The following is a 23756-nucleotide window of genomic DNA, read 5'->3' as shown; positions in this document are numbered from 1 at the left end:
CCTTTATCAGGAACTGTCAATGCATTCTTAGCTGAGCTACAGAAGGTTCTTACCACCCAAACCCCAATGTCACCAGTACATTATCCCAGCCCTTTTCATTATTCATAATATAATCTCTCCATCTGGAATCCACAGCAGCAAGATCTTGCCTTTGTCCACAACAGCTCTATTTCAGAGGCCTTTCTTCTGCACTTCCTGCGAGATGGTTGTTGCCTTGGGCCCCAGGGGAACTGCAGTAATTGAGTTACACAGTAATCAGAGAAGGAATCTGATTGCTTTTCCAACCCATTCCACTTTAATGGTGTCATCATGACACAAAATTCCTCATTAGTCTGCTCGGTTCTGAAACACCACAGGCCCTCTCTTTGTCTGTGGTGGTATCTATATGCCAGGCCTCCAGGTACAGCCCCTCTCTCACAAAGATGGGGAACCCGGCAAGTAGTGTCAACAAAACACAGCAAGCCACACAGCAAAAGAATTAGTAGAAAGCTCAGGAGAATGAATGCTGGTTGTATTTCACATATTGAGTAAAAAAAAATATTGTGCTAATTACAGCCATATTGCAATGAAATTGCCATGCTCATTTCTGGACTCTGGCCATGTGTTTCAGCTAACATCCACTGCCAGTTGAATCCTTCCATGAGAGACTGCCTAAGGAATACAAAATTCAGATCAAAGAGGCAAGAAACACTAATGGTGCGCCCATGCTGCTCTGACAGGCAGGACTGCAGCCTTCAACCAGCTCCGTGCTCTGCTTGGGCAAGTCCCCAAAAGCCCCTCAGAACAGATCTGTGCTCAGCTAGAAAGCTGCCAGATGGCCAGGAGGCTTGAAATGTGGCAGTCCAATATAAGAGGAGAAGACCTGTGTGATGAAGTAATAATTATTTTAATTCTTTTATCATCCCTAGACAGGTATGTAACTTCACACCTCTGCAAGAACAACAAACTGTCGTCCATGCTAAACAGTTCTGCATGCACTCCTCTCATCCCAGCCTAGAGGAAACCCAACTACAGCCTTGAATTTACACTTACACACTTGAATACACAGTGCAATGAAGTCTGAAGACAACATAAAGGTAGAGATCTTGGCGAGACCGACTCCAGGCCAGCTTCATAGAGGGCTGCAAAGGGATCCTGCAAGGTTCTTGGTGTTTGGATACATGATGGATACCCTTGTTTGCAGCAGATCTTTGTTCTCTTGCTCTTTTATTTTACAAAAAAATAAACAATAGGTTTAGTCCTTCCCATGCCAGTGACAGAGGGATGGCCCAGCATTACCTGTTAGCAACATAAAACCAATCTTTTCCGCTGAAAACAAAAAGGTGCTCCTCATAAGAGCTTCCAGGAAATCTGGTTTTCAGCTCCCTGCCTTCTCCCCATCATACTATACTCAGTGCTTGGGGTCATTACAACTGACCTGACTCATTTTCCAAAGCAAGGGGATTTCAAACTTTTACACTCAGGTATTCCCTCAAGTTAAATGTCAGTGCCACAAGCCCCAACAAGTTTCACTGCCTCAGCATAGGACAAATTTGGGAAGGGAAAACAGTTCGTCATCTTGTTTTTTTCAGCCTGCCTAAAGAGCAGATGTGCAAATAAGGGACCTGAAGAACTGTTAAAAAGCCAAACAAAATTTCAACCTTCAACAGTCACTGATGCTACTTGTAAAAATAATATGTAGCTTGGCAGCTGCACACCTCTGCTGAAATGAAAAGGAAAGACTACAGGTATTGTAGCAGTGGAAGTGCTCACACAAGTCAGAGCTTTCCACCAGCTGAGGGGATGTAACTGCTCTGGGAGTGCACAAGTCTCTGTAATGTAACTGCTCATAGGAGAGAAAGGAGGCACTTTCCTCAGAGATAACTGAAGGCATGTATCCATTCCTTCATTTCACATGTTACTGAGCCTTTAAAATCTATGTATCAGGCCACCACAAGATCAGCAGTTTCATTCTGGCCTTGCCTCTCCTTCTATTTTGTGCCTTTCCTAACACATAGGTCCATGCCCTCTCTGACCCTAACCCTTTTCCCACACCAGGGGATAATGAGACAGCAGCTCCTCTCTGCACCCAGACACACGGAGCTGTGGGACAGAGAGCCACAGACAGCACAGGCCAGAGCCTTGCAACACAAAGGCAGTCCAATCTGCTCTACAGTCCCCCTCCAGATGGAAAGTGAATACTTCAGTCACCCCAAAGGGAGGGAATACACCATCTTCAGCTCCCTCCTTTCATCAGAAATCAACATGTACGCTCTATCATGGCAGAAAATCTCCAGCTCAGCTGTGGGAACAGGAAATAGATGCAGTTCCTTCCACATTAGATATGGACAAGAATCTCATATCCATTCTCTCATGCTTCCTGCTTATCACAATTCAAATCAACTATTCTGCTGCAGAAAGCAAAAAGTCTTCTCTGGTGATATCTCTTAAGCAACTTAATCAAGTGGGAAATACAGTCAAACTGTGGCAAAACCAAAAAAATTCAGTGTCAGCATTGAAGTGTCTTAATACAGAATGCATATTATGAAAGTTTATCTGTAATTGTTATGAAAGCAGCCTAACCATTCTTCCCATGAGCTAGAAAAATTCACCTTAATTAGCAAGAGGCTGATCTTTTATATTCAGTTGCTTCCTCCTGTCACGTAATACATAGGAGATAATCTTTTACAATCAAATTTATCTAGGAACATATGACAGTAGGGAACAAGTTTAATACCATTACACTGAAAGTTTGTCCAAACTGACACCAGAAGAAAGCTGTAAGTATGCTCTACCGAATCTTAACACCTCAGGAAAGCTCTTGAGCTCCTGCGCTCACCTCTTCTGGTACATTAGCACCAAAATTCAGTGTCAGAATCTTCTGGGCTTCTAAAAGAACATGTTCCCCAGCTGTGTACAGCAGCTCCCTCCTACCTGCCTTCAGCTGAGATGTTCTACTCACAAGACCTCCACCCAGCGTAAAGTTCATGGTGTATCTCCCAGCCTTTGCAGTATCTAATTATCCAGTTGTCTATTACCTTGGTGTGATTGAAATAAGTAAGTCTCCTGGACTCAGAAAACAAAATATTAACATTTTTGCTGGCTTGGCTATTGCAAGACAGCTTTTAACACAATGCAAACTCATGCCAAAAAAAAAAAAACAAAAAAAACCCCAAAAACAACTGAAAGAAAAGGAGAGAGAGAGGTGTAAAAGTGATATAAGCAAGCTATAAATCTGGCCAGGCAAAAAGAGTAAAAACAAGCAATGGGAAGAAGAGTAGAACAAGTGGAAGAGGCATGAATTGAGGTCTATATAGATTATACAGGCTGGGTGAGACAATAGTTTGGAGGCCTGGTTTTTACAGGACAGGAGCAAATCCAAAGTGCTCTACTGCCCTCTCCAAGCCTCCATGGTCATCTGTGCAATGAAAAAAAGTAATTCTCTGCTTTTTCACAAGCATTATGGCAGAAATAGATCTCAATGGGGACACTGCATCTGCCAACAGCCTCTGAATACTCTGAACAGCCTCCACCTCCTGAGCTGTGAGCTTCACCTGAGCTCAGGCCAGACCTGAACTGTACTACAAGTATGATCTGCCTTGCTGACCTGACTCTGATCACTGTGCACTCACCTGGTGACTGGACTCCAGGCTGAACCTGGTACCTATGACTGCCTGTCTCTGCAGTTGTGCTGTTTGCGTGTTGTCGCTGAGGACGCTGCCTGTGCCAGGAGAGGGTGGATGGAGGCCCCCTACACGGTGGGGTGAGGCAACTCCCGCCTAGTGGGATCCTTACGGCCTTGATGGACCCTGAAGCAGCTTCACACACCGGGACTTTTCCACAGACGAGGATGTGTAAGTGACAGGAGGACAGAGACCGCTAGAGAAATAGGGTGATAAAAAGTTGTGACTATTGTTAGGCTTCCCTGTCTTAATGTGGGTGGAATTATTTTGTTTTCTCCCAAACCATCTGTGTTTGCAATTGTTACAAAATCGCAGGCAATACACACTTTTTTCCACAACGCAGCTTACACTATGACATGCTCACTACCATTTTCAAACAACAATAATTTCAACCCTGTACCTTCTGCTTTCACCTTGTTTTCATATAATCAACTCAGAGAAACAAAACTCTTTTGAAAAGACATACATCCCAAATATATTAATTTTAAACTGCACTGTAATTACATGCCACTAGTTTTCAGTCTTTTTCCCATTTTCTAGACTTAATTACTAAAGTGGGTGCTATATTCTTACATTTTTAATTAGTCAACTGTTTACAAGTAGAATTTTTTATGCTATGAAGCACTGCATCTTTAAAATACTCATTCATGCAGAATTAAGACCAGGACCTCATTAACATCCTAATTAACAGTATCCAGGACAACTCAGGAAAAAAAGTTGCCATATTTGCAATCAAATCTACCTTCTGACAAAACTGAAGTTTTATCAGGAAAGCTCAAGAGTTTTGAGCAAAATACAGATCTCTGTTTGGGACTGCAGCTGAAGATAAATTTGATCTGGGTATTGAAAACTGCAAGATGCCCAATTACGGATTTTGGAGATTAACTTAGCTATCTTGGAGACTCTTCCCCAAAATTTACAGGTGGGAGTAGTAAAATGCCCAATGAAATGCAATCAATTACTGAAAACTGGATTAATTTTTTATTATTAACATGGAAACTGTTCATGTGTTGAAGCAAGAAATTTTTTTCCGTGAAGAAATTTAGTATTTTCACTTTTAGTTTCTGATAATGAAAAAACATGATTAACCTTTGAGTCAAAATTCATGGAGTTAGTCTGTGCCATTTTGCAAGCTTTTATAAGTATTTACAGGCTAAAACAATTATGAAACTATTTCTGTTTCACGTGTAGCAGTTAGAGACAAAGACAAGTATTATCAGAAGCAGGGCTTAAGAAAACAGAAGCATTCAGAACACTGTTCATTATGAAACTTAGCAAAGAATCCCTGGAAACATTAATGTTGCATTAGACTTTCTTAATAAATCTTCAGCTTAGTTCAAATAAGTGAACTGAAAACAAAAGATTCCAATAAATTTTCTAAAAATAAGTGAACTGAAAACAGAAGGTTCCAATAAATTTTCTAAAAATCAGTGATCCAATTGCCTTATCTCCGTTGGAATAGAAAGAAGAGAATTGCCAGAAAAGCAAAATTCTCTCCAAGTAGAAATGTGCATCAGCCTGTATGGTGAGGTGTTCAGTAGGACAGAGAACACACTTCTCTTGGTCTATCCTGGTACAGGGTATTCAGCCTGTGAAATGCATTAAAAGTACACAGGAACTCAATCCACCACTTGCATACAACAACATAATCACTTACCAACACATATTTCTACTAATGTGGTAGGTCTTTTGCTTGTTTTTGTGGAAAGACTTGTTCCACAAAGAAAGAGATACAAAAATGGTTTAGAAACAGTAAGCAGATCCACCTTGTGCCTGCCTCTGTGAGCTTGTCTACGCTAGGGAATAACAGTCATGGCAGCATAATTACCACAGCAGTGAAGCTGTGCAGTGACAGGAATACTGCTGAGCACCACCAGATTTGCCCAGAGCCCTGTGTTTTCTACTTTAATTTCATGCAGGTTGATCAACACAGCTGAACTTTGCCTATACAGACAGGCTAGCTGATGGCACTTGCTGTAATACAGACACCAATTTTCCACAACCTAGCAATTACATTAAGATAAAATGTGGCTGCTCTTTAATAGCATACAGAAAATAGTGACCTACATGAAAAATTCTGCACTCAAAACGAGAAGGGGAATTTATTACTAATCTTGTATGAAGATCTAATGCAAACAGTGCTCAACAAAATAGTGGCAAATACACTTCTTTATCTTACCATATGTACTATCTCACATTAAGAAACACGACCCAGAACAACAGATATAAGAAAGGAAGGCTACAAAAGAGAGACAATTAGTCAAGTAAACAACTTGGGAATGATTGCTGGAAGAAATGGGTTCACAAGAGCAGAGAATGGGAGGGAGGATTTGGCAGCAGAGACTGGGAGACTGTTCCAGGAATAGGACACAGCATGAAACAAAATGCAAAGCTGAGAGTAGGAGGAAGAGATAAATGGAGGAGTACACAGCAAGTCAGAGGGGAGTACGAGAAAATGACAGCTCACATTGCTTAAGGAGGCAGAAACATAGTGCCTAAAGACAGAATTTTCCTAAGGTCTAGCTTGCCTACATTTAAAAAACGTAGGTTCTCTAAATGACAAAAAAACCCATGGTCTAAAAGGCTTAACAACTCATTTTCAAAGACTAATTCCACCAGAAACAGACCAGCATGGTTACAGCTTATGTATTTATTTAATACTGATGGAGGAGGGCTCATTCAGTCTGGACCTCTGAAATTCACCATGCCACGCAATATTCCAGATACACTGCAACATTATTCCATCCATATCCTGACTAAAGGCACTACTGGTTTGGTTGTGAAAATCTAACACACTTGCAGTACTTGCTGCATTCATACCTCTCCTTTGTCCAGAGCAAAGCATATTGGAGCAATGGAAGGCAAGAGCTACATTAAGGCAGTAAAGTTGCCTCAACTACATTCTTACAGTGCTTTCTGTCCTTTCAGTTGTGAACTCTGTCCCACACAGACACAAGTGGTATTAATTAGCTGACAGTATAGATCACCTGCATTAAAGAATACTCCCAAGAAACATTATAAATGCTGAAATTTCATCATCAATGTTGAAATCCCAGATTCAAATGTGCTAATTGATCCCAGTGAGGTAACAGATACTTCATAGTTTTCAGATCACTTAACACTATATCATGCACAGATGCGATGGGAGAGAAACAACTGCATTCAGCATTCAAGTAATTCAAACTCGACTTTGCAGCAACACTATAATGAAATAATTAATGCTTTCTCGTAGCCTCAGATTAGATTAACACTGTACTTCCAGACAAGACATTTTCCTTCTTTTTCTATTCAACAGTGCTGCAAATGAAAGAGCAAAGGCAGTCTGGATATCTCAACTCTGAAGTTTCCTACCTTCTTCATTGCAGACAAAACACAAGAATTAAATAATTTTTAGCTAGACAGCAACTTTGAAGAGCTATAATTATGTTACTAAAATATATATAATGATAAACCTATTTAAAAACTTTAGACATTAATTTTAGAAGTTAAATACAGAAATTAATTTTAACAGTAATGATTCGGTCTACTTAACTCTCACATAATTAATTTGGTAGCTGAAATATAAAGATTACAGTTTTTTGGAAGACATGCTGTTTTTTTATATAACAAAGAAATGAAGCCTGCAAAATTCAGTCTTCATTATGAATCTGGGTTAGTGCTTCTGCAGTAATTTGAAATGCTTTGACTTTGTCCCCACTCTCCCGTGAAGTGCTAAGAACATTTGTGATTTCAAGTGTTAACAGAAAGCACATTCAAAGCACCTGCTGACATTTTGGTACCTATAGCAAGAATCCTGCACCAGTGGTTCCACGTGTATTTTTGCCCATATTCCTCACTGCCTGCCTGGATTTTTCCAACCAATTTAGTTGACACAACCAGGCAGCATCGTGAGGCAGCTGCCTGCCACTGGATGCAACCCAGTCTCCTCTCTGCTTGCCAGGCACTGGCTTTACTGCCTGACTTCCCTCTCAGCTGAGAGGGGCACGGTCAAGCGTGCGAAGTCACCAGTATCACCCCACCCAGGAGAGCAGACCTGAACATCCTTCTCTTCCTCAGCCACACAAGGTGAGAGTTTGACAAATGCATTGGCCATTTCAGCTTCAGGAAACCCAGGGACGTGGCTCTTGGTTTCAAGCCCTGGTGTCCCTGTGCTCAGTTGGGCTGTCCCTGGGTAGCAGTGCCAGAGAACTCTACCCATGCAGTGCCAAGGGGTGTGTATAGGGGTTATCAAGTTTTGTGCTACTCTCACTCAGCTCCTCCAGAGTTAAGACAGGGTGATTGTTTTCTAACTCACTCCTGCACACGTAGACTAAGGACCCAATTTTGTCCCCTCACCCAAATGCCAATTTCCCAAAGCATTCAGAGAGGAAGACTCCACAGATGAGCCACAGGCAAGGACTCTGTGTTCAGGAGACCAGCATTAGGAACTGCCAGAAAAACTTCAGTGCCCTGTTTGGCTTCCTTCTTTCTGTTATTGCAGAATTAGAAGGGGAAAAAGGACAAGCACCATTACCACAGGAGATGAGACAGTGGGATATTAAAATCTTCAACTGCCTCTTTGGGCACTGGTCCACAAGCAGCAGAAATTGGTTCAAAGAATATCTTTGAGACAGTAAGAGTTCTTCATGTACTCTCTGGGAGGGAGCTAGACATCATCCTAAAAGCTAGAGAATTTAAGAGAAAGGCTGACTTCAGTCCTTTACTCCACTTTTGCCTTGATGCAGTCATACCTGTCCAGAGCTCCACCCCAAAAATGGGAATCATGTTAGACAAAGTTGCTGAGCATCAGCCTCAAGAGCACTTTGTGAATGTATCAGAATGAACTGGTATCCTGGTGTTACCTGGGTAAAACACAAACTTCAAAACAGTGGAAAGGGTGGGATTGCCACCACTTGCTGCTCTACTGCAAACACTCCAGAGAACCCAGATCTGAGACAGACAGTCAAAACTTCTCCATCAGTTCTCAATTAGCAGAATGATAGTAACTCAGCTTGGTTTGCTGACAACATAAAGGCTGCTCCATGGAAGGGGTGAAAATTCTCTTCCCCTCCACTGCATTTTCCAGGATTTCATACATTTCTTTTCCTTCACTGCTGCTATTTGCATCACAACGGGAATCACATTCATTCAACAAGGGCCACCTCAGAGGTTAAACTACTGGCAGTGACATTTAATTTATTGAAAAGGGGGAAGACAGAGAGGTCTATTTTAGGTCAAACTGCTTATATGAAGAATCACCTCGGACTCTGCAAATGCTAAGAATACAAATAAAGAGAAAATATTTGAGTCCTCTGTTTTTATGGGAGAGTTCCACTTCCTTCCACAATCCGAAACAGAGTAGTCCACCAACCAATGTAATGTCTGCAGGCTGAATCACTGCCATGAATGCTTCCACCTCAGAAGTAACACCTTATCTTCTATCCCCCCACTCCTTACAGAAATACAAACTAAACAATCTATCAGTGGGACACACTGGAGATTTGTATTCTGTGCTCTCCCACATTCCCCACCCCTCACCCAAGGAAAGACTCTTTGGCCTTTACACAAATATATTCTATTTGAATTTTCAGTATAAAAATGATTTACTTATTCTGAAATGAAGCACACAATATGGAGTGGTCACTAAGCACCACAGAAAGGCTGAAAAGCTACAACACACTAAAGCAGAGAGAGGTAAACTACTCCATTTGGGTTTTTTTCAGTTCCAAAAAGGAGGGTCTCTGCATAATCTCAGCTCATATAAAAAAAAAAAAAGCAAGACTACACTATCTTCATACAATATCTAACTTCACAGCCTTTTGTTTGGAAGAAGGCATCACATTGACTGAAAGCAGCTTTTCAAACAGTAAGCTACAAAACCAAATTCCTTTGAGGAATATTTTGCATTAAAAATGGCTTCATACTTGCAGTGAAATATTCTAGCATCAGCCATATTCTAAGAACAATGTGTGCTCTTCTCCACAAGCCCCTGGGCCTGGCTTGCTGAGTCTATAGTGAGTTTGTTATTGCCCTAAGGGAGCATTAGAGTTTTCCTTTCACTTCATGCCTGGGCTCATCATGATGTGTGTAAGCAGGCTTAGTCTGCAGACCTGCCTTCTTCACACCTTCTCCCCCTCCTATTTTCCAGCAATCCAACAACATTTTTTACAAATGAGCACTTTTGAAACAAGGTTATTGAAACCATCACCTTCTTTAGAGTGTTGCAAAGAATAAAACAAGGTTCCCAGCTTTCAAACACAACTGAATGCTTTTACTGCACCACGTGACTCCATCGTGAAGCACCAGAAAACAGGCGCCCCACAGAGCAATAACTACTCCAGTACCCTGCTCCTGCCTGGCTCTGCGCTACAGGTGGCACTTCATCCTGCTGGAAGAAAAATTCAGCAAGGTCCAGGTGTGTGAAAGAAGGTACAACAACAGATGCCTCTATACATACCCAAGTGGCAACACCAGGCTGAACAGGGGCCTTGCAACCAGAGCTCAAGTGTGCCTTCAGGCAAACGGCTGCTCCACTCCTGAAACACTGCAGCATCTTACTGTGCCTGAAATGGTTCTTTCATGGTGAAGGACCGCAGCGGGGTTAGAGGAAATATAACAGGAAGTTGCTAAGGTGAACGGAGTTAATACATTATTTCAAATGGTTTAAAACAATAGAGAATGTTTATATTGAAAGAGCATTTATATTTTTTTAGTAATTTCTTTCAAATCATCAAAGCTGAAAAGCCACATGGGAGGCTGTCTGACAATTCCAGCAGTGAAGCAAGATCCAACATTTTTGGAGTTAGCAGCAAGGCAACCTTCAATAGGTTTCTTTGGCTCTCTTTTGGTTAAGCACTTCTATCAAAAGATACCTTTTCTTTGTATCTTTGGGATTCTTGAATTGAATAGCTTATAGAAAGGCTATATCCTAAACAATATGGAAAAAAATCCACTGCAATTTTAGCTAACCTGAAACATATGACATCACTTAAACAGAGACCATCACCCTTCCTCATCTTTTATGAGCTGAATTTGGGGAGTGAAGGGGAAGGGTAGAGAAGGTATTTGAGAACTGTTTCTACTCTTCCATACAGGCACATTTGAAAGGTTTTAGGTAGCAAGAGCTACATCTACACTGTTGCTTACAACACAGGCCAACCACCTAACTTATATTTGTTACTTTAAGATGAAAAACCAAAGACCCTTAAGAAAAGAGGCCTTGTGAAAAGTCTCAAGTCTATGCTCCAAGGCCATGCTCTTACTTTCTACATCAGCAGCATCTGGCCAAACTACAGAAGCATCTGTACTATCAACATGAACATGACTGGCTAATAAAAGAATATTTTCAAAGACCCAAATTCTGTTTAATGTGCTTTGACCAGGAGAGTGGCAGTTACATGTCAGCTCGAGGATCAAGAAGTTTATTAATGACCAGAAAAACCCTCAATGCTCCAAGCGAATCTTTTTTCCTAAGAAACTAAGAAAATGGAAATCAAACACACTGTTAACCAAAGGATCATCATTTACTAGTCTGTGGCGAAAGGAAAAAGAATATCTATAAAAATTTCCATTTCTAAGCTTAGGTCTTGCTAAATATTAACTAAGCAGAACTAGCTTTGCTCTTGAGATGCAAATGAGAATTTAGCTCGCTGTGTGACAAAACACTAGCAATCGTGGTTTAGTCCTCAGGAAACGTATAAGGCATCATCTGATTTTTTAAATGTTCTCTGTAATGGCTCTGATCTTTACAATGATTTCATCAATTACCAATATTGCTGATACCTCTTCATCCATCAGTCTGGTACCCAAGAAAAAGTGACTCTGAAGGTTCAAGGGAGTATCTATTTATAGTGCATCATGAGCTGTAGCCTAGGCAAAGGCGTGCGCAGCTACAACCACCTTCCTTGAGCTACTCAAGCGCATTCATGAGCCAACAGTTCATCACAGGCCAGATTTCATCCTCCTCCAGCATATTTCAGAACGTGAATTTAACCCAGCAGCAAGGTCAAATGCAGAGACATTCTGTGGGGAGGGAAAAGGAGAGCAGGGGGAGGCAGAAGAGAAGGAACTAACAAAGAGCTTAATGAGCAAGGAACTATAGCAGGCATATCAGTATGAGATACAAGCCCTGCCAACTCCACTTAGTGCACTGCCTAATACAGTCACTGAATAGCAGCTCCTCCATCCTCCTCTCAAAGCATTGTCCTTGCAGATAATGACTGGTTAACAAGCAGTCAAACAGCAAGGCATGAAAAAAAACAGTGTTTCCTTGTAACAACCTGGGTAACACTTAGACAAGAAATAGCGAAGATAGGCACAAAGATTCAAATTCCTACCTTTAAAAGTGAAATCCTTACATGAAGTTACTCTCTCCAAAGGGGTCTAACAGTCAGCAACCCAAGGAAAGACATGGAGCCAAATGGAAAGCAAGAAAGCCTGAGAGCTGGTCTTCACAAAAATCATACAGCAAGCTGGCCTTTCTGAAGAAGGGCAGCTGGGCTGCACAGTTGGTAGATGGATAAACCATTAGTAGCAGTGGCTGCCTTCCCTTTACTCAGTGTTGCCAAAATCTGACAGGTCATTTTGTGAACCTAAGGATGCTGTAATTTTAAGCACAGGCAAACAGAAAGATGTAAATAAATTCATGCTATTAAAAAGAGCACCTCAGTGCTAAGCATAAGCACCATTAATGACTAGCTGCTGTATCATACTGCAGCTACAGGTAGGTGGTGGGCAAAGCACAGTCCCACATTAACAGTTCAAAAGCATAGTTCCCTTCCCCCCAGAAACTATCTTGCCTTGCAGCTCCTCTCTGAATAGCTTCCATGTCACCCCCTGAAATCTCAGGAACAATGAGAGGAAAGTAAGGAAGACGGTGTGCAAAGGAAGGCATGGTCCAGTGCTCAGCTTATCATGGCATACGGCAGATTTGAGATGCTCCATCAGGGTGGGGATACAGCTCCATTCCTTCCTCCTCTTACACACTGTGCATCTAATCACGGTAGGGCGTTGAACTCCATTTGTACGGCAGACAATGGGATCTGGCAGCAGTTCAAAGGCATTTATAGCAAAGTGATTGAACAAGCTCACTGCTGGCGCAGGCAGGCAAGGATACAGAACGCCCCACTTTCCTCCCTTTCTCTACTCAGGCTGCAAAGGCAGGTGCTGCACCATGGGCAGCCAGTTCTCCTTTTGTTCCAGTGGCATGAGGATCAAGGAGGAAACCAAGAAGGTACCACCACCAAGAAGAGCAGCACCTAAACGCACTTCAATAAGGCAGAGAGGCGGGGAGTGAGTGGGGAAGAGGAGGGAGAGGGAGACAGAGAAGAGAGAGGCTGGCAGGCAGAGGGAGAGGAAGCAGGCAGGCAAAGGGGGAGAGTGAAAAAAGGGAGCCCACAGACAGCAGTGCCCGGCACCCTGACAGCCTGCTGCCAGAGTTCATCTTCTGAAGCTGTCACAGGTTTACAGATGCCTCTAGAGTGACAAGCTGACAAGATGAGGGAAACTACACTCAGAAAATGTATTCACCAGCACTAAATTGCTTCTCTTGTCCTAACGTGGTTTGCAGCTTCACTCAGGGAACTGATCTTATTCGGGGCAGTGCAGGGAGCAAACCAACTCTGTATATTCAGACACTATTACTGGAATCTGGAGACAGGAATAAATCTACAAAGGGACAAAGAAAAATAATCTTCTTCTGCACCACTAATAAAAAATTAACATGTTAAAAGAACAAATACATAAATCTCAGAATATGTTCTGTCCCTATGTAAGCATTTTTGGTTGCAATGGTTGGGGAGTGCAAGCTAAATTTCTGTATACCCCTGAAAGCCTGGCACAAGAGGGGATCTCTAAGATGTAATAGAAAACAGTGTCCTAGAGAAGCAGAGGCAGGCAGGAAAGGAGGCACTTCTGACCACAGCAGCATTCTCTGCTCTTCAAAGATGCAACGCCCTAGGTATGCTCAAAGATGTATCTTTTCCCAGTCAGGGTTTGGCAGTAGAGGGTTTTCAGACAGGATGACACACTAGCACACATCTCTAGAAGAGTTATTTTAACAGGAGCTGACAGTGCACAGCAAACACTTCTGTACTAAGACAGGGAGAGTTTAATGCGATGGAATGTTACAGGGTATTAGAGAGCACTCTGGAAGAGGACTGAATCTCACTGATTCATCAGGTGCTGTATCTCTGTTATAAAGAGAAAAAAGCACCTCCTTAAAATTTTATCCTGACAATAACAAACTACAAACTAAAATCAGAAACAAGGGTCAAGTACTAGGCTCTTGGGTTTACCTACAATGATTTAACCTGCTGCTGCAGAATGTCCAGCTTCTCACAGTTAAACCGACCAGGTAGGTGCATTGAGGTCTGCCTCAAAAATATTTCCTACTGCCTCATTGCTTTGACAGGACAGAAAAAAAATCCCTGAAAGCTAAGGTAGAAAATGTTTTAAAATGCTTATTAAGAGTAGATTATTTTTCTTCTGAATTAACAAACACATTCAGAATAGGCACGTGGTTATGTATTCTTTCTGTCCTATAACGGCACAATGATTTGCTCAGCGTTTTTTAATCCTAGAAGATATATTACAAAAACATTACATTACCTTATATTACAAAAAAAGCGCAAATACTTCATTTATTTAATACGAAAACTGAAAAAAGCACTGAAGTCTTTCAGAAAGAAAAGCACATAGACACAAAGATATTTATTGCTAAGTGGTGAATAAAAGACGAGGTAATGAGGGATAAGGATTACACACATAAAACTAGAGCTGCTGTCCTAATCAATCAATGTAAGTTAAATGGAAGTTGAGCATCTTTGGAGAATGTGGTTTCCACATCTAACAGAGGAGACAATTCTCTATTTTGCCTCATTTAAAAAAAAGAAACTTCTCACATACATGTCATGCTACAATGCAGCACTACAAATCTGCAAGCCTCTTTGTGAACTGCAGACGGATGATGCTGACAAAAATTTTCATAGAATCATAACCTAAAACCATTAAACTTTTATCTTCCAACTCCCATCTATGCCAGTAAACAACCCCTTTCCATTCAAGCTGCAGTATGCAAACAGCAGATGTTGGAAGTCTCTTGATACTCCACTAATCAGAAAGATGACAGAAAATTCTGACTCCACACAAAAAAAGAACCAATTTTTAGAATAGTCAAGATTTTCAAGATGAGTTTCCACCATACACTTAAATGCATCTTTCTCCAGTCTCCAGTGTTTTATAGAGATTCGGGTTTATTGGACATCTGCTGCTCATCTTTTCAAATCTATTCATTTAGAAAATGTTAGAAAGAAGAATTACTACTGCTCCACATATACAAAGACAATTAACTTATGCTCACTGCCTAAAGTCACAACTCCAGTACTTCTCTCAAGATTTCCTCTTCCTCATCCTCCTAAACGGAACCTCCTGCCCTTTCCCATGCCCCGCCAACTCCCACAACTATTCCACAGTGTACCCCAGATCAATGGCAAGCAGAGGAATAATTTAGCTCAACTGATGTTAAGCATCACTTAGGGGCAAGTACATGAACTACGTCCTCATGCTAGCAGGTAGTTATGGTGAGATTTCAGTGGTATTTTTCTAAACAGTTCAGTCCTAATTACCCTGGCATAACACAGTAATGTAGTTCTGCACAGTGCCGGTTTGTGGTGATTGTTTCCAAAGAGCCCTGGAAATAAAGGGAAATGACGGATGTTGCTACCAGTTCAGAAACAGTCTCTACTGCTGCACAATTTAAGGACAGTCTCCCCTTCCTGGGCAGCTTCCCAGTCATTGGGATAACCCCATATCCCAATTCAATAACATGCCCTGTGCTGGCTGTGATATACAACAAGGCCTTTCTGACACTACTGCATGATCTTTATATTCACTACTCAATGTATTTTAATCACATAGTGACAGCAGAAGTACAACTGCAGAATTATACAACACCAGAGCAGAGAATCTCCACCAGGATCAGCAGACTACTTCTGAGGGACCCAAGAAAATGTTACCAAGAAAACCAAGCCTACCCTCGGCAGTTTTAATTCACTGTGAAATTGTCAGTATCTTTATTAGGCAATTTTTCTAGATCTGTGTATTAAAACAGATTTTAAAAGTAACTTTTGTGAGGTTAATGCCCAGAAAAATGAAAACAAACTCAAAATGTCTAGTCATGATTCAGATAAAAGTGTCTCTTCTGTCAGTGGCTTAAATCGTGCCTGCTGCAGTATTTCTGGACCAGACAGTATCTTTCCTCTGCTTCTAATGCCCATAATCTGGAAAACTTATCTGAAAATCAGAACCAACAACTCAGAGGAAGAAAGGCGTCTTTTAGAATTTCTACACCTTAAGAAAGAATTGTGGTTTTTACAAAAGCATCAACAGTATTTGCAGTATTTCCTCCTCAACAGGGTCATACCATATAATGGTGTAATTTGTAAGATGTTGGTAGGACTCAAACCTCTTGCTGTGCTTTGTATCAGTAGCTTAAAAGAGTGTATCACACAAAGGTAAATATGTTTCAGCTAAGTGCCCTCAGTTTGTAAACAACCCAATCTTGAAACATTAAATTAAAAAAGAGCAAAATCCCACTGCCCAAGCAAATCTGCTAACAGACCTATACTGAAATCCTAACTTCACAAAGCAAGACACTTGCTAAGCCTCTCTGATGCCTCTCATTTATTGAGCTATACTAGAGTGTTTACTTGAATCTTCATGAAGACTTTAAACAGCTGGAAAAAACACATTTTTCATGCCCTGCCATGCTCAAAGGACATGTTTTTCTGCTACATGTTTTTCAAAATACCTCAGATTTATGACATTTTTTACTCTGATTGCACTTGAGAAACAGTCAAGGCCTAAATGGTTCTGGCTACCAGGACACAAGAAGGCATGTGTCTTGCTTGCTTAGTTTACATTCTTATAAATTTTTTCTTGATCAAGCCTTATCTGTAAGTCATCATGGCACAATAGCACTGACAGTGCTATCCAGGAACAATTCTTAACCTCCAGACAGAAACATGCAACAAATCTAGCATGGTTTATGGTAATGTGCCAAATAAGAATTACTCACCCAAGTTTTTCAGTCACACCCACACCCTCCCCAGTCTACCCTGTTCACAGATCTTGTCCTTCAGGGCTCTATCCACAACTTCACTAATTCAATTTACCGTATTTTACGGGTAGAGACAACATACAGGATATATTGTAGCCAGTCCCATAAATCTTGAAATTCTCACTGAAGCCAGTGAAGACCAAACATGTTTGTGTATAAATGTCCCTGAAAAAATACCAGCAAAGACAGATTACTATTGAGGTACTTAAACACTGCACTTACTAGCTGAAAAAAAATTTATTTCTTTTGAGTTCTTCCAGCCTTCCTCACCCAAATACTGATAGAGAATTTGTATTACCTTAGCTCTTTTAAAAAAGATACTTGGGCACAACTCAGATTTTCTAGAGATTACCAATGGAAAAGGTAAAACTTCTCATGCACTTTAGCAACTGTGGAAGGGATAGAAGATTTAAGGATGTGTTTAACCCAGGCAATATCTGCTTGTTAACAGAGGAAGAGTTTCCTCTCTTGAATTTCCTCTCTAACTAAGGATAGCAGAAATCCATTCCACAGCACAAGGAAGACTACAGTGAAACCCAACAAGAGCTTATTACCTTAACAAGTCATGTGAACACTGCCAGAACTGAGGCTGGGATTGGGCTGAGAAAGGAGATTGACCCTGCAGACTTGGGTAGGTAGAATCTGTTCAGCTTCAATCAACTCATTTTATTTGCACACGTTTTGGTAAATTTCTAGCTGGCTTGAATGTTTATGTTGTCACTGGTGAAATCCACCCCACCTGAAATTCAATCAAAAACAGCTGTGTCATATTATCCTCTTTTTTTTTGTCCTGGCACTGAAATGGAAAACAAGAGTGGTTCTTGAAAAGGTCCTTGTTGCCACCATGGTTGTAGCTGATGTTGGAATTAAGAGGCGAAACAAAACAAAGCAAAACAGACAAACAAACAATAAAAGGTTTGTATCCTAAAAACATACCTCTGTCTCTTACAGGAGGAGACAAGTCAACCACCATCCACCCCATTTGGAATAAAGTGCCTATCCGAGGGAGACAACACTTTCTGAAGCCAGCATAAACATGTGAGGAAAAACCCTTTTCCCCCTCTTCAGTGAAACAAAGAGGCTTTGTTATTGGTACCCATTACATCATTAGAACTTGTGTGAGATGGCAGTACAGGGAGCAAGCAACCTTTTATCCCATTAAGGAACTAAAGGTGTCAGTACCCTGAGGGCACCATCAGCCTTTGATTACATGGACTAGTCTCAAGTGGACCTCCATACACTTCCCTCTGCATCCCGATTTAAGGCTGCGCCTGGCCCCCTGCTCTCTATCTGAACTTTGCTGCAGGTATACCTGTCTGCAGCCCTGCTTCTGGCTAGATCTCCTGGACTGACTTAGGCTGCAGGTAGCTCATCTTCTGGAAAGATCCCTCATACATATGGCGTAGCTTGTACCCAGTTCTGTCTTTGGCCCTGTCTCCTGGGTGGCCTTTGGACCCATGCTGCTGCTTTGTCTCCAGCCCCATCTTCTGAAGTCCAGGATGGATCCTCATTGCTCCATCTTGCCTGGGAGTGTCAACAAACCCTGTTACTAGGAGCCAGCTCTGCCTGCCATGCTCAGCCCTGTGGAACTGCACCCCATCAGTGGTGGCACTGCTGCACTGGGGTCACCCTTGCCTTCTGACTTGCCTCAGCTCCCAGCTCTTGCTGTGCCTTGACAAGAGGCTGGTGAGTAGTGGTTGCAGCAACAGATTTAAAAATCAATGGAAACAATATTCATCTCTTGTAACTGTCAACTGTACAGGTCTTTTCTGGGAAGCCCTCCAAGTCGTACATAATCAAAACCTAAGTTGATTTCTGAAGCCTCTTAGAGGCATGGCCTTCAGACAGACCTTGGCAGTTTGGTGTGGGCTTTGGATCAACAACTTTAATACCAGATATGGTAAACATAATCTGAGAGACTAACAGAGTTTTGTAATATATTAAGCACATGAATAATTTTGTGGAAGAAGGTGAAAGAAAGGAAGAATATGTGCTTGCATTTATAGGAGAAAACCTAAAAATAATGTGTTATTTTTCATCTTCTGTGTTAAGGGAGGGGACAAGCTCCTCATGTATTGAACGCAGCATTCCCCAGTCGTGATATTCATTTAAAATGCATGATGAAAAGGGTAAAAGGGGTCAGAGTTAAGCCATTCAGTTGACAGATAATACATCCAGAAGTGAGGAACATACCCCCACAAAGCACCCTAAGTCATGCCCTTCTGCTTTGTAATTAATTTTTTGTCTTCGTTCAGCTGTGCTCACATTTCTTATCTCACAGATCTCCAAAGCCCACTTGGAGACAAAGCACGCCTATATGGAGGAAAGGATAATGAGGTCAGCGAGTGTTGCTATGCAGGTTGCTAGTCTTACATGGTCTTTACACTTTGTAGAGCCAACAATTTCAGATGGTTAATTCATCTTTGTATTCATCTTTAACACTCAACAGGCTCATCTTCAGCAACAGCCAATCCTCAAAAATGATGTAAATAGTAACTGGCAAAAATCCACCATGAATATGCCAGTGCTCTTGAACTTCAGACCAATAAGCTAATTAAAATGTTTAAGACCAAATCCTGTCCAAGCACTAGAATTCATCTGCATTGCAATAAACGTGGCATGATGTCATGAAGACACACCATTTAAGTAAACTAGCACACCTCTGGAGATGTTTTGATGACAGGACCTCACTGATAATACTAAGTCAATTCCAGAAGTTTCAGAGGAACTGGTTTACTGTAACCTGCTCCAGACACGGAGATGAACAACAGGTGACTGCAAAGAAATACCTGGCAGACAAATCCTTATTAGAACCAACTAACAAAACAGACACTGTTAGGAACCAGAAAAAGTTAAAATATAATAGAAGAAAAAAGAAGTTATTTGTCCCTCTCTTTCTGCTACAACTGAACAGAGTTGAGATATCTCACAGGAAAATAAAGACTTCTGGGAAAATACAAGTTTTTTGAAAAGTAAGCTATAGGCATTTTGGGACTAATCTTTCTGTTGTTTAACTGTGGGATATTGCTGGCATAGGCAGGAAACATTAAGACATTAGTCTTAAGCAGTAAGTAAGTATTGCTAAGGATGAATCACGTATTAGCAGAAGAAAAGCACAAGGAATTTCACTTTAAAATTAGTAGTAATAATGTAAATTTTCCAATAACTCCACTTTCATGTGGAGTGAAATGGATTCTGCATGGACTACCTGACTATATATTCTAACTGCATGGTCCCCTTTCCATCTCCCATAATTTCTACTTTTTTTTCTGTCTTTCCCCATTTTCTACCCTTTGTGCCAATGAAATCAAAGGTGCAGTAGCAATTTACTGTGGCTGTACCTGAAGTCAAACATTGCTCTCCCTTTGCTCTTCTAGCCAGGATGTCACATATACATTGACACAAGCAGAATATATGAAGCATTCCATTAATATTTTGACTCTTTCACTTATCATAAATATTTATCAATTTCACACGTGACAATTACACCAAATGTCTCTGGAAGTACACCACTATTCAAGCTGAATAGAATGCTAATGTGGTCACTACACTCATTCTACTCCATCTCAAATTTTTGTTTAATTTATTCTTTTTAAAATCTTGGCTTTGCCAAATTAGCTGCAGCTTCTTCTACCACTTTACTCTTCAACAAGAACGTACTGCAAGTATAAAAGCATGTATCACACATTTCAAGTTATTTTTGTTCCTCTACTAGTTTCTTTGCAAATGTCACCTGCAAAACTATAAAAAGTTTACAGGAGACAAGATTCAGTATTCGAATCACACTGGAATGAGCTATGATAGCAGGGCCACACCAACTATGTAGGTCACAGCTCTCTTCCAAAATCCTTTCATCTAACCAATGCCTAAGGACTCTTGTCTATGTATCTCTAGAAGACTCAGGGTTAGGGTAGGGTAAGGGCTGTGAAAAAGCATGAAGCTGCAGCTTGAGTGGCTGCCAAAAGAAAGCAGGAGCTGAGTGGAGGTCAGCCCTGGAAGAAATGTTTCATTTGGGCAGCACTATCAGAGCCTTTGCAGGAAAATTAGGGTTGAAGTTCAGCTTCTGGTTGACATACAAAGGAATTTAGAATTTTAGCATGTGTAGGGCTCAAAGAGCCCAAAGTCCTTGTTTCAGCATATCCACCTTTCCTCACCAGCTCAGCTACTGTACACTGGAACTCAGCATTAAGCACCAGCTGCTGCAATCTCCTTTTTATCAACTCAGGCTACTTGCCTAAGTCATGAGCTGTTCCATCCTCCCTTCTCTGCCCCTGATTTTCTGCACAGCTGAAGCCATAGCAGTCTACTCACATAAAGCAATCTGAGAAATCCATATAGCACTCTTTAAGGCATGAAAAAGTATTTCAACCAGATTTGTTCAGCACATATACACAACTAAATCATCTCTGCTCTTTCCAAGAAAAGAATCTAGGAACCTTCCACTGGACCATATCATCCCTCTTCTACTGCACTGATTGTAGGAACTTCCACAGGACTGGCACTTTTTAAAGTATAGTAGCACCTGAAAATTATAAATGTCACAGGAGCATGAATCTCTGCAAGTTCTCCATCAGACATCTTGGCAGAACAGTGGGTTTTTTTTGCTACATTAGAGTGCAGTATTCAAACATATGTACTAAATAAACTCCATGAGAATAACCTTCCCTCACTATTCATCCAGACAGAAATGAGGGGGGAAAAAAAAGGAGGACTCCTTTCCTTCAGCACAAAATTTTGACCAATCCAGTATTTCTATTTTTAATTTTTAATTACATTTATGATATTTCCTGTGGGTATAAGTCACGAATGCAGTTCCAGTATGCTGGGAGCAACGTAAATATAGTTATTCCCAAAGGGATCTTACAGCTCTTATGCACGGGTCAGAGACTCTGTGAAATGCAAAATCTGAAACTTTAAAAGCTTTTTAGCCCACATCCTTCCCATTTCTTTTCAAAGGCAGAGTTAATGGATAATGAACAACATTGCCCCAAATTTTGCCCAGAAGGTATGGAAGTAGTAACTCCATATTAAATAAAGTAATATTTAGCAGTAAGAAACCACCCAGTCCTATCACATTCCAGAACTGCATCAGAAGTTCCTTCCTGATCTAAATTAACTTATCTGCCACTTCATGCTGACAACTGTACAACTGAAGACCAGAGACATGATATTGTCTCCTCTGCAATTCTTCCTAAAGGGATGAAGGAGGAGTGTAACTTCACACTACAGCGTAAAAGCCTAGCCTCCTTCTCCCCCTAATATCATGCCTCTTTTCTGACATGAGACTGCTCAGAAGGACTTGAGCTCCTCTCACCAAATCTGGATATGTCAGCCCATAAAAATGTAAAAGACTGTGCACCTACCTTTGATCACAGTCTGGTGAAGGAAAATACTCATCAGTTGCTTCACTCAGGAACAAGGTTCTGTTTTAAAATAAACAAAAAAGAGACAAGACTTTAAACAATCTTCCCCTCTCTCTCTCTCTCTCTTCCCTAATGTTAGCCTTCATCAGTGTTGGTAAACATTTACTTAGCAGGAGCACCTTCGCTCTCCACAACCAGGGTAATGATTACATTACACTAAACAGGGCATGAGGACAGATTGAAGCCATGACAACAGCCGTGTTGGCACTGACCAGACAGTGACAGAGGGCTGCACTGCAGCAAGCTCAGCTGTGCAGGAATGAGAAAGAGTGGGGCAAGATGAGAAATGACAAACGCAGGGGGGGAAAAAATCCCCAATCAACAAACCAGGAACCTGGATTTACAACAACAAAGAAAAAAGAAAGTTCACAGAACAAGCAAATTCAGTATGAGCTGAGAGAACTGGAAATGCCAACACAATCCGAATGGGATTTCTCACACCTGTTCATTAATATTGTTTACTTTGAAACAACCAACAAAGCAAGAATGAGATGTTACCTTCTTTTGTCTTGGCCACAGCTAAGTCAGTTCAGTAAAACTTCAATGGTGTGACAAAGTCTGTGGAGTCTATTGCCAAAGCCTTTACAATTAGGCATACCGTGAAACAAAAACAAACCACCCCCAAGGAGGGAGTCACACCCTCCTCCACGCCTCTGCCTGGCTGGCGATCACACAGATGGAAGTACTTTGTGAAGCCAACTGAAGCTCAGGAAACTTGTCTCTGTGTGCACACACACACACATGCACACAGAGCAGCTCACCAGGGAAGGCATCTCAAAAGTCACCGACACCCCGAGGGAGAGCACAAACTAGACTGCTATAATTTTACTGTACCTGTTGGACAGCCTCTGAAGTCAGCTCTTTCACATCAGTTGTGCCTCAGATACGCAGGTACCTCTGTAGCCTTCCAGTTCACACAGACCCTGATTCAGCAAAAACTCTGACCTTTGAGTTTCCAATAATCTTTAATACCGCTACAGCCAATTACTAAACAAGAACCACACTTGCTCTGCCTGTAAATATAACAAGCGCACCCAGCTCCCTGCCTTCCTCACATAATTACAAGAGTGAAAGTTTCTCCTTTCTCCTGGTTAGATAAAGATTAGTTTAGAAAAAAGCACCTACCCTTCTGCAGGACACAATTTTCCTCTTTTCTTTTGATCCATAATACTTATCTTCCTTCACTAAACAGTTTGAGAACGCAGAATAAGAAGCCCTGCATGCCTGGCCTCCACAGATCCTAAAACACCAGAGTAAACATCGGAACAGCCAGATGCAACCACAAAACAACTAAACTACAGAAAAGGTGAATTTGATTTCACTGTAAAAAGAATAGACAACTAAAGAAATGGTTTTTTTCACAGAACGATCCAGTGAAAGTCACTGAGAAAAACCATCATATTAGGAAGTTAATTATTAGCAGAATTTATAAAATTCCACCCTCATGGTAGTCAGTAAGACCCACAGAAGTAGATACACTAACATCCAACTACTAGGATTTAATGTAAGTTTCCCACAGCAGTTGGCTGTTTGTTTCACTGCAAAATATCTTGCACTCTCTCATGTAAAACTATT

General features: G+C 41.2%; 1 protein-coding gene across 15 annotated transcripts in view; it reads right to left on the bottom strand.

Annotated features, from left to right (window-relative positions):
* The window catches only part of NDST2 (N-deacetylase and N-sulfotransferase 2), a 138730-nt gene that overhangs the window by 30638 nt on the left and 84336 nt on the right, over nt 1-23756 (bottom strand). For 8 of the 15 annotated variants that reach the window (XM_069019369.1, XM_069019363.1, XM_069019360.1 and 5 more), the window contains one exon: nt 22122-22181. The exons of 2 other annotated variants lie outside the window; for them this stretch is intronic. The gene's annotated coding sequence lies outside the window, so the exon portion shown is untranslated. Of the gene's footprint in view, nt 1-3611; nt 3859-17312; nt 17498-22121; nt 22182-23015; nt 23104-23756 lie in introns of those variants that run through there. 5 more of the 15 variants (XM_069019362.1, XM_069019364.1, XM_069019374.1 and 2 more) reach the window with 4 other exon arrangements.

The sequence above is a fragment of the Aphelocoma coerulescens genome, chromosome 6, assembly GCF_041296385.1.
Source record: "Aphelocoma coerulescens isolate FSJ_1873_10779 chromosome 6, UR_Acoe_1.0, whole genome shotgun sequence".
Classification (NCBI taxonomy): domain Eukaryota; kingdom Metazoa; phylum Chordata; class Aves; order Passeriformes; family Corvidae; genus Aphelocoma; species Aphelocoma coerulescens.
This window is presented reverse-complemented; position numbering and strand designations above follow the sequence as displayed.